General features: G+C 40.6%; 1 pseudogene; it reads left to right on the forward strand.

The window, feature by feature from the left end:
* The first annotated feature begins 10,921 nt into the window (after positions 1–10,921).
* LOC117027565 (60S ribosomal protein L28-like) lies at positions 10,922–11,292 on the forward strand (annotated as a pseudogene).
* The last annotated feature ends 1,899 nt before the right edge of the window (positions 11,293–13,191 follow it).

Consider the following 13,191-nt stretch of genomic DNA (forward strand, 5'->3'; position numbering starts at 1 on the left):
TGATGTTTTATGGTATATTGATGGTTTACAAACTGTTTTTGCACGTGTTATCTCATTTTATCCTCACTACAATTTTGGGAGGTACATATTCACTCTATTTAATAGATGAGCAGACTGAAGCCTCGTGGGATTAAGTCCTTTGCTCAGGGTCACACATGACAAAGCTACGTTCCAGTCATTTAAATCTTATGCAGAAACAAGGAGGCAGGAATAGCTGATCCTGCCCAGAGAAACCACAAGAAGTGAATCATGGCTGGCGTGGAAGGTGTGGATGGAGAAGTGCTGAAAAAACCATATAGATTAAACCCTGGGTGTGATTAAGCAGATTCCCAAAGGACAATGAACTTGGAGTGTGTGGGGTTCACTGTAGGGGAGCGACAGCTGGTGAAGAAATCTACCTCCTTCCTAATTCCTAAAGGGAAAAAAGTTGTAGTCAGCAGATATCAGCTATATAAATTGCGTTCTGTCATAGTGTTAAAAGAATCCATTTTTTGTTGAGTTACAAAAGAAAAACTTAAACTGTAAGCATTTTGTTATAATATATTGATATGACTCCAATATCATTATTCCCATCTAACTGATGTTCTTGCCTGAACAAGTGTTTGTTGATGTTGACACTTACTCTTTTTATTGTGATAAAATATACATAACATAAAATTTACCATTTTAACCATTTTTCAGGGCAGAGTTCAGTAGTGTTAAGTACATTCACATTGTTGTCCAGCCATCACCACTGTCCATCTCCAGAAATTTTTCACCTTGCAAAACTGAAACTATATACTCATTAAAACAACACCTCCTCGTTCCCCATCACCTGACCCTGGCAAATACCGTTCTATTTTCTGTCTCTATGAATGTAACTACTCTAGCTACCCACATAAATCAAATATGATATTTGTCCTTTTGTATCTGGCTTAGTTCACTTAGCATAATCTTCAAGATTCATTCATGTGGTAGCATGTGTCAGAATTGTTTTCTTCTCAAGGCCAAATAATATTTCATTGTATGTATATATACCACATTTTGTTGATCATTCATTGATCTATAATCATTTGGGCTGTTTCCATCTTTTCACTATTGTCAATAATGCCGCTATGAACATGGGTGCACAGATATCTGTTCAAGACTCTATCTTCAATTTTTTGAGGTATATACCCCAAAATGGAGTTGCTGGATCAAATGCTAATTCTATATTTACTTTTTTAAGGAACTACAATAATGTTTTTCAAAACAGCTATATTACTTCACATTCCCATCTGTAGTGCACAAGGGTTCCAATTTCTCCACATCCTCACCAACACTTGTTATTTTCTGTTTTTGTTTTGTTTTGTTTTGTTTTATAATAGTCATCCTAATGGGTGTTCAATGGCATGTCATTGTTATTTTGATTTGCATTTCCCTAATGATTAGTGACGTTGAAGACACTTACTCTTTAAATATTTTAGCTCTATTTAGGTATGCATTTTTCCCCCTAGGTAACTACAGGTGTTTAAAAATAATGTCAAAATAAAAGCCTGTGTTCTCAGTTATCTCAAATATTTCTGAGAATATGCCTAGTTAGTCAAGAATGGTGCGGATAACTGCATATTTCATTTTCATTGTTATCACCAGTAACTCTAATTGATAGAGGTAAATCTGGAATTGATGTAAACGTTGAGAACGCAGTGGTTTCAGGCTAGAACCATACACATGGATTGAGAATTGTGAAGTTCAATGATGAATCATACCAACCCATATTTATCATCAGAAGTACAAAGAAGTCAGGATCAATGGTGAAGTTTTTCATATTTTGTCATTCCTATTTCTGAGGATTGAAATGCAGCTTAAGATTATGCTAAGTGAACATTTTGTTTCTTATACCAGTTATTATGCCAACAAAAATTTAGTAATAAAAAATAATTTATAACTTAAAAAATTTTCTATTTGGAAGAAAGTTCTGGAAAATGTATAAGTTAAATGAGTTGGAATAACTGTAATTTTGCAGTGGAGATAAATTTGATAATGAATTAATACCCATAAATAGCCATCAGTTTACTTGAAACAAGCAGAGGAAAATAGAACATCTCCTAAACACATCTTTAAATATATATTTGTTTGAAGACAGTGATTAGAGGTGAGGTAGGAAGCATGATGAATCTATGTTATAAGCATAAAGACAACTTTGAGACATCATAACTGTAAGATAAAGGAAAAATATTTTGATTTCTAAATTTGAGTTTATTCCTACCCAATTCAAAACTAAATCACTGGGCAATTAAAATCTGAAACTCCTTCGATCATCATGAGTACCATAAATATTTCCTCAATTTGTTCAATAATATTTAATGAGGTAATACTGCAATAAATGAATAAGCATCCATTATATGAAAGTTACTCATAGAAAAAAAATTCAAGTCTGGGTAGATGCTACTAGCAGTTTCTCTACCTGGCTCACAAAGACTTGCTCTTCTCTGAGGGTGACCCCAAGGCCAAAGGAAGGTCTAGAGTAGACGTGTCAATGCTGTAAATCCCTGCACTCTGGCCATAGCTGATTGGTCATGTGTGGTTACGTGACCTTAGCTAGGCCAATCAGATTCTATTCACAGAATTTTTGACCGTGGACCTGTGAGAGGCATGAGTTCGTCATTACAGAAGTTCAGAAGCTATGAGGAATTAGAAGCCATGCTGGGTCACTTGATTCATTTTGTACTCCATGCAAAGGTCCTCATGTAAAAAGTGGAATTTGGGCTGAAATCTCACTGGCTTTTGCTGACCAAATTTTGGGACCTGGTATAACAGAGCTGCATCCAAGAAAAAGGAGTGCCTTTTTCTTTTCACAAAGGTACCTTCTGCTCACCAAACTATGCAACTGGGAGACTGCCTCTACCCAGAGGAGCGCTTTTCCTAATTTGCAGAAACATGCCATACAGGCTAGTCAAGGCCCTGAGGCTCTGTACCCCACCATGGGGAGAAATCTGATCTGCAGTAAGAGAGAATGAAGAGAATGCACAGAGAGAGGCCGAGGCAGACGGCATAAGTCCCAGCTGCAGCTGTGTCCCTGTTTCCAGCTGTCCTTGGGACACAGCTGCTCCCTGATTTTCTTTCAGGCAATTTAGCTGTAAGACACCCCAATCCTTCCAATAAAATCTCCTTTTGCCTGACTTAGCTCAAGTTTGGCTTCTATTAATTGCAACCAAAAGAGTCCTGACTGATGTGAGTTATATTAATCTAGGAGAGGATATGACCTGGACTAACTGACATAAGGCAAAACAAATTATTTGCAGCCTATTGGAATGTCTCTGAATAAAGTACCTGGGTAGGTACATGACTGCAATATTAATGTAAGCAGAAAGAGTTGCAGTGAAGTTTAAAGGAGAAGAGCTATACCGTCGTAGCTTTAAGAAAGTAAAAGAACTTCAAAATAGTCAATATTGTCAATTCCTGTATCTATTAGGAAAAGGTTGACAATTTTTTAAAACACACTAAGCAGTATGAAGGCATAACATGTAGAATGATGTGTGGCAAGTTCTAAACACATCACTCATTGTGCATATTAGCTGGGACTGAAGCACTTTATTAATTTATCAAAACATTAAAAATTGTATGAGCCAATCCTTCAAATACAGTGGTGGCCAATGAATTAAGTCGGGTATTTATAATTGTTTCCAGTTTTGAACCAACTATTTGTTTAAAATTTATTTACCATTCACTAAATGTTACAAGAATTCTTTCTAAACAGCCTCAAAGTGAAACTGTAAACACATTTTTCCTTTGTTTTTAAAAGTAGAAGCAATACCACATAGTTGATCATCAGAGAAAAATGATGAATATGTCAACACCATTTGGCACAAAGTGGGAATTTCTCCAGAAAAATAATCTCTAAAAGTCCCATATTTAAAAATATCTTTGGGGGAGAAAGAATTAGAAATCACAAGAATTTGGTTAGTGCATTTTTTTCCTACCTCCTCAGGATAATATAAAATTAATATCTATTACTATGGATCACAAACTATGTTACTAGATTTAAATTTACATGTTTTTTCTGAGAATGATTATACCAAAATAAGAATACTTTCTGAATTAAGTAAAGCAATATCAAAAGACATAAAAAAAAAATTCCTTTACCAACTTGATATGAGTGTAATCCTAGAACTTGGCTTTTACCTAATGTAGCTACAGCTCAATTTCATCTTTTAACCAATCTTGACTCTTACTTGACTTGGTCTCATTCGTGAGTCTTGTGGTTTAGAGCTATTGTCTATTGCTTTGACCTAACCAGTCACTGCAGCAAGAAGGCATGACCATTTTCTACTTTACATTGATAGCAACATTTACATCGTGTTAAAAGAGGTCCAGGCCTCCTAATTATTGTGGAGTAGAAATTAACAACCAAACTAATAGAACTTCAGCGTTCAGTGGTATTATGGTCTCACTGGTCCCATATACTGAGAAATAAGTTATATTTTACTAATTTAATCTCTCTTATGAAGTCTTGCCCATCAGCTAGCACTAATTTATCTTTCCTATAAGATTTTTGGACTTCAGGTTGTTAATGTTGGGTTAATGGGTAGGCATTGAATTTTAGCTTGTGACAATAGTACTATTTGAAAAAATATTCCCCTGAAACATTTCCACAAGCTTCATTCTTGCTTAGTGAGAGGAGACACTGCTTTCATGGCTAAGCAATCTTTGCCCATCTGCTCCTCAAGCACCCCAAAGCCGCTCGGGGAGACTAGGCAGAGAGAGAGGTCTAGGATGGAAATCTAGGGAGGTCTTTAAAAAGCAGGCACACGAGTGTTGTATCACACCACACCTTCTAATAGCAAAACCTAAAACTCACCATCATGTCCATCGCAGAATGGATAAACGAATTGTGGTGGATTCTCTAGGTCAAAGCTCATACAGCGATGAGCATGAACAAAAATTCTCCCACCCAGCGTGCTGAGCAAAAGGAGCTCGACACAAAGCATTTGTAGTCCACATTTACCTAAAGTTCAAGCACAAGCAAAATTCATCTCTGATGTTCAAAGTCAGGATGATGGTTACTTTTCGGCGGGGATGTGGTGGCTGGAAGGGAGTTTCTGGGGGTGCGGAAATAGTTTCTCTTTTGATTTGGATGCTAGTTACTTGGGTGTGTTCAGTTTGTGAAAATTATCACCCTGTGAACATATGGTTTGTAAGCTTCTCTGTATGTATGTTATCCTCCAATCATGATCGTTGTTTAAAAGGCAGGTGAAGGAAAAGAACCCAGTGGAGAAGCCAGAGCAGGATGAGCTAGAGATAACGGGGAAAAGTCTGCAAAGAGGGGTGCCTTGGAAGTCACAGACAGGCGATATTTCAAGAAGGAGGAATTGGTCCTCACTACCAAATGGCTTAAGAAAAGGCACGAAGGATCAAGACCAAAAGCGGTCCATTGGATTTGATAACTGACCTCTGAGAGAAGAGTTTTAACGGGAGGCAGAAACCAGAGAGCAGAAAGTTGAAGAGTGAGAGATGAAGACTGCAGCTGGTCTTTCAAGTAACGTGACTGTGCAGGGAAAGCGTGACAGAGAGAGTAGCTAGAAGGAGCCTGGGGCCAGCAGTTGATCATTTCCCTGAAGACAGGAGAGATTTGACCATGTTAATATGTGGGAAAGAGCCAGTTGAAAGAAAGATGCTAAAGTTCCTGATGGATGATTGATGGGGTCCCAAGGAAGGCGAGGAGGTGGAATTAGCCTTGGGCAGGGGGAGGGGCATGTTGCATTCCAGGGACACTTGTGAGGGGGATGAGAGGAAGGTATAGGTGCAGATTCACTGGGGAGGCCGAGGCCCGGAGTGGAGGGGTTCACCCTAGGGGCTGCTATCTTAAATGTGGCATAGGAAAATAAGGAGATTCAGTGAGATAATGTGGAAATACCTTATGAATTATAAATCGGTAACCAACATGCAAATTGATAGTCTCATCTTTTCTTTGCCCTCCTTTGACTCTTTGTTAAGCAAAGCACATGTTTAGTCAGCCACCTAAAATGGGAGAGTAATTCATATACAGTGTGTAGATCTTAGGGGCCAAATTATTCCTAGACAATCCCCCTCCCAACACACACACACACGCTATTATATTCATCTAATTAGTTGGCAAATTACAGGTAGTCCTGTTATTCAATTCAGATTGATAGTTTAAACTAATAGTCAGCACCAATAAAAATGTTTCCTGGAATTTTTTTTCTCAGTTACAGTTATTTCTGCACTGGGAGAACTGAACCATTTCAAAGGTTTGCTGACCCTGGGAAAACAAGGTCCTATTTCTGGGTCTCACGCCGCACCCTCCAGGCCCCTGTTGGTTTCCCTGTACTCCTCTCTTTCCGGGGCACCCAGCCCCAGTCCTATCTCTGGAGTTGGTCCAATTATTTCCCCATTCTTCAAATTGCATGGAGCATCTACTGGCACCCCCACCTCCATCGAACGCAGATCAATTTGGAAGAAATTATTCATATGGAAATTAAAGATTTGGAAATGTATCCATGTATCTTTGGAAGCTCTTCGTGGACTTTGGGAAGTGGGGGAAGGGCTAGTCTACACACTGGAGCAAGAAGAACTCTGCTCTAGCAGAATAAAACTAAATCAAGCTGTTATCAAACATGAGGAGGCAGGTTGCTATTCCAAGCACATTTTATACCCTCACTTCAAAAGCAGTTTAGAGTTTTGCTGACTTGACATTCAGAAAACCCACCAGAGCTCAGAGATTTTATGTTTTCTGGGTATTAAGTGTAAAATACTTGGCCAGATAACAGAGTCTTAGGGGTTGCTGAGGAGTGTTTCATAGCAGACCATTAGTCTGGACTGTTATCACATAAGCTAGAGCAGGAGTTTTGAGCTGCTGGCTGTGCGTCGAGTCTGATAACACCTGAATAACTCCACTCCCTGGTCAGATCTGCCTCTCCACAATCCCAGGGCATCGTGAGCGTGGCCTCAAGAGTTAGACATTTCAAAAGGTTCTAGCCAGCCAGGGTCAAGCAACACAACCAAGTGACAAACTTAGCACAGAGAAAGAGACATTCTAGTACCAAAAATAATTTTTGAGAATCAGGGACCAGGAGTAATTCAGAACAACTTCTTTGTGGTGATCTTTTAAAGAAGATAAATAATAGCAGTGCGTTGAGTACCTGTGTGGGAGTATGTGCCTCCTTACAATTCTAGAGAAGACTTGGCACCTGCCCTCAGGAATTTGCAATCAGGAGGTTGGCAAGTGAAATCTCCCCCAGACCGGGGCCATGTGTGTCTGCAAAGCTTTCAACAACAGGTGCACAGCTTGCCTCCTGGTGCCACCCTGCAACAAGCAAATGATCAGGAGGCACTTGCTTCCAATTTACCCGCCAACGGGCAAAAACCACACAATGACCAAAAACGATGTCAATTCTTCAGTTACTGTTTGACCTTGAGCATGGGGCAAACAGAGGAAAGTGGAAACAACGTAGGCAGCATTCTGTGAGGGGGTAGAAGCAGCGTGGGAACATATTTCCCAAGGTTCTTGCCTGCTCAGCCTGACAAAGAAAGCTTGTAGTTTGTTGTCAGATTCCCTCAGCTAAATTTGTCAAAGGGACAAAAACCTCTCTTGGATGAGGGAACTCTCTCTCTTCAAACAGCTCCATATCACCGCCTTCCTTAATGACTCATAGCACCCTGGCTCTCTACTTCCTCCTCTTTACACCCTTTGGGACAAGGAAAGCTGGAACGGGGAAGAGGTCCGTATGGTTAGCTACACATGGTGTGTCAGCCTTTGTCCCTGCCCTGGACTCATCTCTGTCTCAAACCCAGTGGAAATGTTGCTTGGCCATTTTAACAGAACACAGATAGCCACGGAGCACTGGGGTCCAAGCAGTCCCCCTTAGTAGTCATCCGGAAGCCCCCATGAATGGTGGGCAAGCAGTTTCCGTCCCCACAACTTAACCAAATTCTGATTCTCTTTATTCTGTAATGAAATTAAATTATTTGAAAAATGCTATTTCTCTATATCAATCAATAAATATTTGAGTGTGAGTACTGTGGTATTGTGGAAAGGCATGGTCTTTGAAAAAAGACAGAACTGGGTTCAGATCTCAGATCTGCCCCTTAGCTGTGTGATTTTTTTTTTAAAGCAGGATGTTGCTGTTAAAATTATGAGAGAAAATGTCTGCATTAAACCAGGAGCTCCTGAAGAAAATATATGAAGTTTTTTAAAAAAAAAAATAAATGATGTTTCTTTACTTTTCTCTCAACACATATTTACATTTGTTAGATTATACGCATATTTGGAGAAAGATTGAACATGGTCCATCAAAGTCCCCTAATACAGAAGACTGTGTTGCTTTTTTAAGAGGTCATAGGAGGTCATTATTTGTTTCCTAACAAGGCCTGGAGATGCCATCTTAAGTGAAAGCCCTGTCATCAAAGACAAAACAAACCTTGCAGTAAAATAATTATCACTGGATTTTCTGGTCAAGATGACAGAATAGGTAAATACTGTGTTTACCTCCTCTCACAACCACATCACAATTACAACTAAACTACCGAACAACCGTCATTGAGAACCACCTGAATTCTAGCTGAACCAAAGCCCTACAACTAAGGATATACAGAAGAAGCCACCTCGGGACTTGTAGGAGGGGCCGAGATGTGGAATGGGCTTGTCCCACACCCATATGTGATCACTGAGAATCAGGAGGGATTTCTAGGCTGTGGAGGTCCCCCACGAGAAGTGAGGGGTCCCAACCCAGGGTTGGGGTCCCAACCAATCTCCCCAGCCTAGGGTTCCAGTGCCAGGAAGAGAAGTCCCCAGAACTTCTGGCTGTGAAAACCAGCAGATATTGTGGCTAAGTGGGACAGAAGGCAGCTGCAGTCCCAAGTGCTCCTCTTAAAGGGCCCAAGCACGGACTTACTCACTAATGGACTTACTTACTATGAGCTCCAGCACTGGGACAACAGCTTGAAAAATGACAGGGACACACGGGGAGGAACTGAGTTGTCTGGCTGCAGGGTGAGGGCTAGAGGGGCAGTTTTCTCCTGGATAGAGGAGCTGGCAGAAGCTATTGTTTCTTTGTTGGGCCTTCCCCCTTCCTGGCGTGCAGATGCAGGCAGCCACCATATTTGAATCTCCATCAACCTGGCCCCGCCCTGAAGATTCTGAGACCCTGCCCCACCCAACTTACGGGCACACCCCAGCCACTTGTACAAACCGCCTGCCTTGGCTCAGCTGCAGACTTTCTAAAATTTCATAAAGGTTCACAAAGCGCAAACAAGCAGCATCTGGCTTCAGTGTGGCCCATACCTATGGCTGAGCAGCCCTAAGCTTGCACTAGTGAGAGCCAGCCTTGGTTTGCAGCATGGCCTCTCAAGGCACCTCCAAGCACAGCGCAGGTAGCTGATTGCTTTGTGGCTCATGCCAGGTGGCCTTGGGCAGGGCACAGGCTGCAGCTGAATTTGGCCTATAGCAGGACCCCTCCCAGGAGGCCCTAGGGCTGGCACACCCAGTTACCAGTTTTGGACCAAGCCAGATCATTACCTGGCCACCTCCAAGGGTGACACACCCAAAGGTACACTGGGCAGGCACCAGAGCCCTGCTAACACAAATCCTTCTCTGTAGGATCAGCCTATGCACCACAATTCTTCCCCTAGTTATGGCCAGCCCTCACAACCAATCATCCTAAAGGCTAATTCCTCCCATTGATGTACAAATAGCAACCAAGGCTCAACTACAATAGCAGGGCACGTACAACCCACAAGGGACATATCTGGAGCATCCAGTTCTGGTGACCAGGGAGACTGCACCACTGGGCCCCACAGGACACCTACTACATAAGGCCACTCTACTAGGCTACTAAGACCAGAAGGCATAGTAGCCCTACCTAATACACAGAAACAAACACAGGGAGGCAGCCAAAATAGGGAGACAAATAAAAGAACAGAACAAAGCTCAAGAAAAGGAACTAAACAAAATGGAGATAAGCAATCTACCAGACGTGGTTCAAAACATTGATTATAAGGATGCTCGGTGATCTTAGGCAGAACTTTAACAAAGAGAAAGGAAACATAAAAATGGAGATAGAAAACATGAAAAGGAACCCGTCAGAAAAAAAGATTCCAATAACTGAAATGAAGAATACATTAGAGGAAATCAACAGATAAGATGAAGCAGAGGATCAAATCAGCAATTTAGAAGATAAGGTAGCAGAAAACACCCAATAAGAACAGCAAAAAGGAAAAATAATCTAAAAAAACCGAAAGGGTCTCTGGGACAACATCAAGCTTACCAATATTTGCATCATATGATATGTGCATCATATGATATTTGCAGCATATGATATATGCATGATATATTTGCATCATAGGGGCACCAGAAGGAGAAAAGAGAGAGCAAGGAATTGAAAACTTATTTGAAGAAATAATAACAAAAAACTTCCCTAACCTGGTGAAGGAAATGGATATTCAAGCCCAGGAATTGTAGAGAGTCCCAAACAAGATGAACCCAAACAGGCCCACACCAAGAGACATCATAATTAAAATGCCAAAGTTTGAAGACAATGAAAGAATCTTAAAAGGAGTAATAGAAAACCAGTTAGTTACTTAAAGGTAGCTGCTATAAGACTGTCAATTGATTTCTCAATAGACATATTGCAGGCCAAAAGGGATTGCCAAGAAATATTCAACGTGATGAAAAGCAAGGACCTACAACTGAGATTACTCTACCCAGCAAAGCTATCATTTAGAATCGAGGACAGATAAAGAGCTTCCCAGACAAGAAAAAGCTGAAGGAGTTCATCACCACCAAACCACTATTACAAGGCATCTTACAGGGACTGCTTTAAAATGAATAAAAAATTTAAAAAGATCAAAATTATGAATAATAAAATGGCAATAACTACATATCTATCAACAATCACTTTAGCTCTTTCCATCTCCAGCCGCCATAGCAAGAGGCGCTATTGCCATGTCCGTGCATCTGCAATGGATGGCTGTGTGCAACTGCTCCAGAGTTCTGATCAAAAGGAACAAGCAGATACACACCACCGAACCCAATGATCTGAAGGCCCACAACTCCTTCTGCTACAACGGGCTGATTCACTGCAAGACGGTGGGCGTGGCGTCAGAGACCAACCGCAAAGGTGTGGTGGCCGTCATGATGAGGAGATCCGGCCAGCGGATTTCCTCCTATGTGCGGACCACCATCAACACGAACGCCCTGGACCCATCAGCAGCTTCCTGAACATGATCCGTAAGAACAAGTACCGCCTGGACCTGCGCAGCCCGGAGCCCATGACGCTGAAGAGGAAGAGGGCTCACCCCTCCCAGAGCTCCTGAGCACCCCCCAAAGCAATAAAGCATAAAGCGTCAGCCAACTTTCCCAAAAAACAAAAAAACAATCACTTTAAATGTAAATAGATTAAATGCTCCGATCAAAAGCCATAGGGTAGCTGAATGGGTAAGAAAACAGGACCCTTACATTTGCCGCCTATAAGAGACTCGTTTCAGATTGAAAGACACACATAGACTGAAAGTTAGGGGCTGGAAAAAGACATTTCATGAAAATGGAAACAAAAGAAAAAAATAAAACTGGGGTAGCAATACTTAATGCCAGACAAAATAGACTTTAAAACAAAGGCTATAACAAGAGACCAAGAAGGACCCAGTAATTCCACTTCTCGGTATTCATCTGAAGAAACCGAAAATGCTATTTTAAAGGAACCTGTGCAGCCATACGTTTATTGCAGCATTATTTACAGTAGCCAAGATATGAAGGAACCTCGGTGTCCCTGAATGGATGAATGGATAAAGAAGAGGTGGTACATAAATACAATGGTACATAAATACATAAATATTACCCAGCCATAGAAAAGAATGAAATAATACCATCTGCAATAACATTGATGGACCTAGAGGGTATGATGCTGAGTATAGTTAAGTCAGACAGAGAAAGACAAATGTTACACGACTTCACTTATAAGTGGACTCTAAAGAACAAAATAAACAAATGAAACAGAAACAAACTCACAGATAAAGAGAACACTTTGATAGTTTCCAGATGGGAGAGGGTTTGGGAATGGGTGAAAAAGGTGAAGGAAATAAGAAGTACACATTGGGAGTTACAAACTCGTCATGGGGATGTAAAGTACAATATAGGGAATATAGTCAGCAATATTTAATAACTGTGGTGTCAGGTGGGTGCTAGAATAATCAGGGGATCACTTCATAAATTACATGAATGGCTAACCACTATGCTGTACACCTGAATCTAATATAAATAATATTGAATGTCAGGTGTAATTGAAAATTAAAAAAAAAAGTTTTCACCGGCTTTCAACTTTTAGCAGCTCAATTGCAGCGGAAGAATGGCAAACACTCAAGGCCTAAACCAAGGCATGAATCCCAACAGGGCTGTTACAATCCTTTTCCAGAGCACTTAGGTTTTCCCTCTGAAAGTTGTTGGATCAGGACTTTCAAGATACCAAAAGTAAATTCTCACTTTTCAAACTACAGACTCACATCCTGTATAGAAGGTGCCTTCCTTATGGGATGGGTGAATTCAGCCAAAGTAGGGAAGGTGGGGCATGGGTGAGTTTTGGATAGAATGTCTACAGACCTCTTTACTGTTATTATTACTGCTGTTGAAGACATGTAGAGATCAATTAGAGATAGCCCTGACAAGCTCCTCTGAAATAAGTCTGTGTTCAAAGCAAGCTTTAGTCAGTGCTTCCTAAGATCTTTTGCCTTTGTCTTTTAATTTACCATGCTTGCCAGATCCATGTAACACCTGTACTTTATTAAGTTGAATTGATTTTAAATTGCCTCACTTTTTATACTTAGCTGAATCCTCAACAATAATCTGGGAAATCGCAGGGGTGTTGTTATATGTATTTTTCTGGAGTTCTTTTGAGCCCAGAACTATTAAAATACATTGTTCATGTATCTCTTAAAATAATCTTATGTCTCACCAGTAGGCACACCATACTTTGAAAGGCACTTCTTTAGATGGTCAAATATATCATGAAGGGAGTGACTATTACAGGCAGGGGATTGATGGTTATTTCAATTTTTTCCTATACTACTTACTAAACCTTCTCCCTACCTCTTTCTGGTTGAAGAAACTCTTAAATATCTGAAAGTACTTTCACGTACACCATCTCAATTGATCCTCACAACTCCTTGTAAGGTGGGCTTGGATAACTATTATGACCTCCACTTACAGAGGAAATTAAGGCT

Source organism: Rhinolophus ferrumequinum, chromosome 9, assembly GCF_004115265.2.
Source record: "Rhinolophus ferrumequinum isolate MPI-CBG mRhiFer1 chromosome 9, mRhiFer1_v1.p, whole genome shotgun sequence".
Lineage (NCBI taxonomy): Eukaryota > Metazoa > Chordata > Mammalia > Chiroptera > Rhinolophidae > Rhinolophus > Rhinolophus ferrumequinum.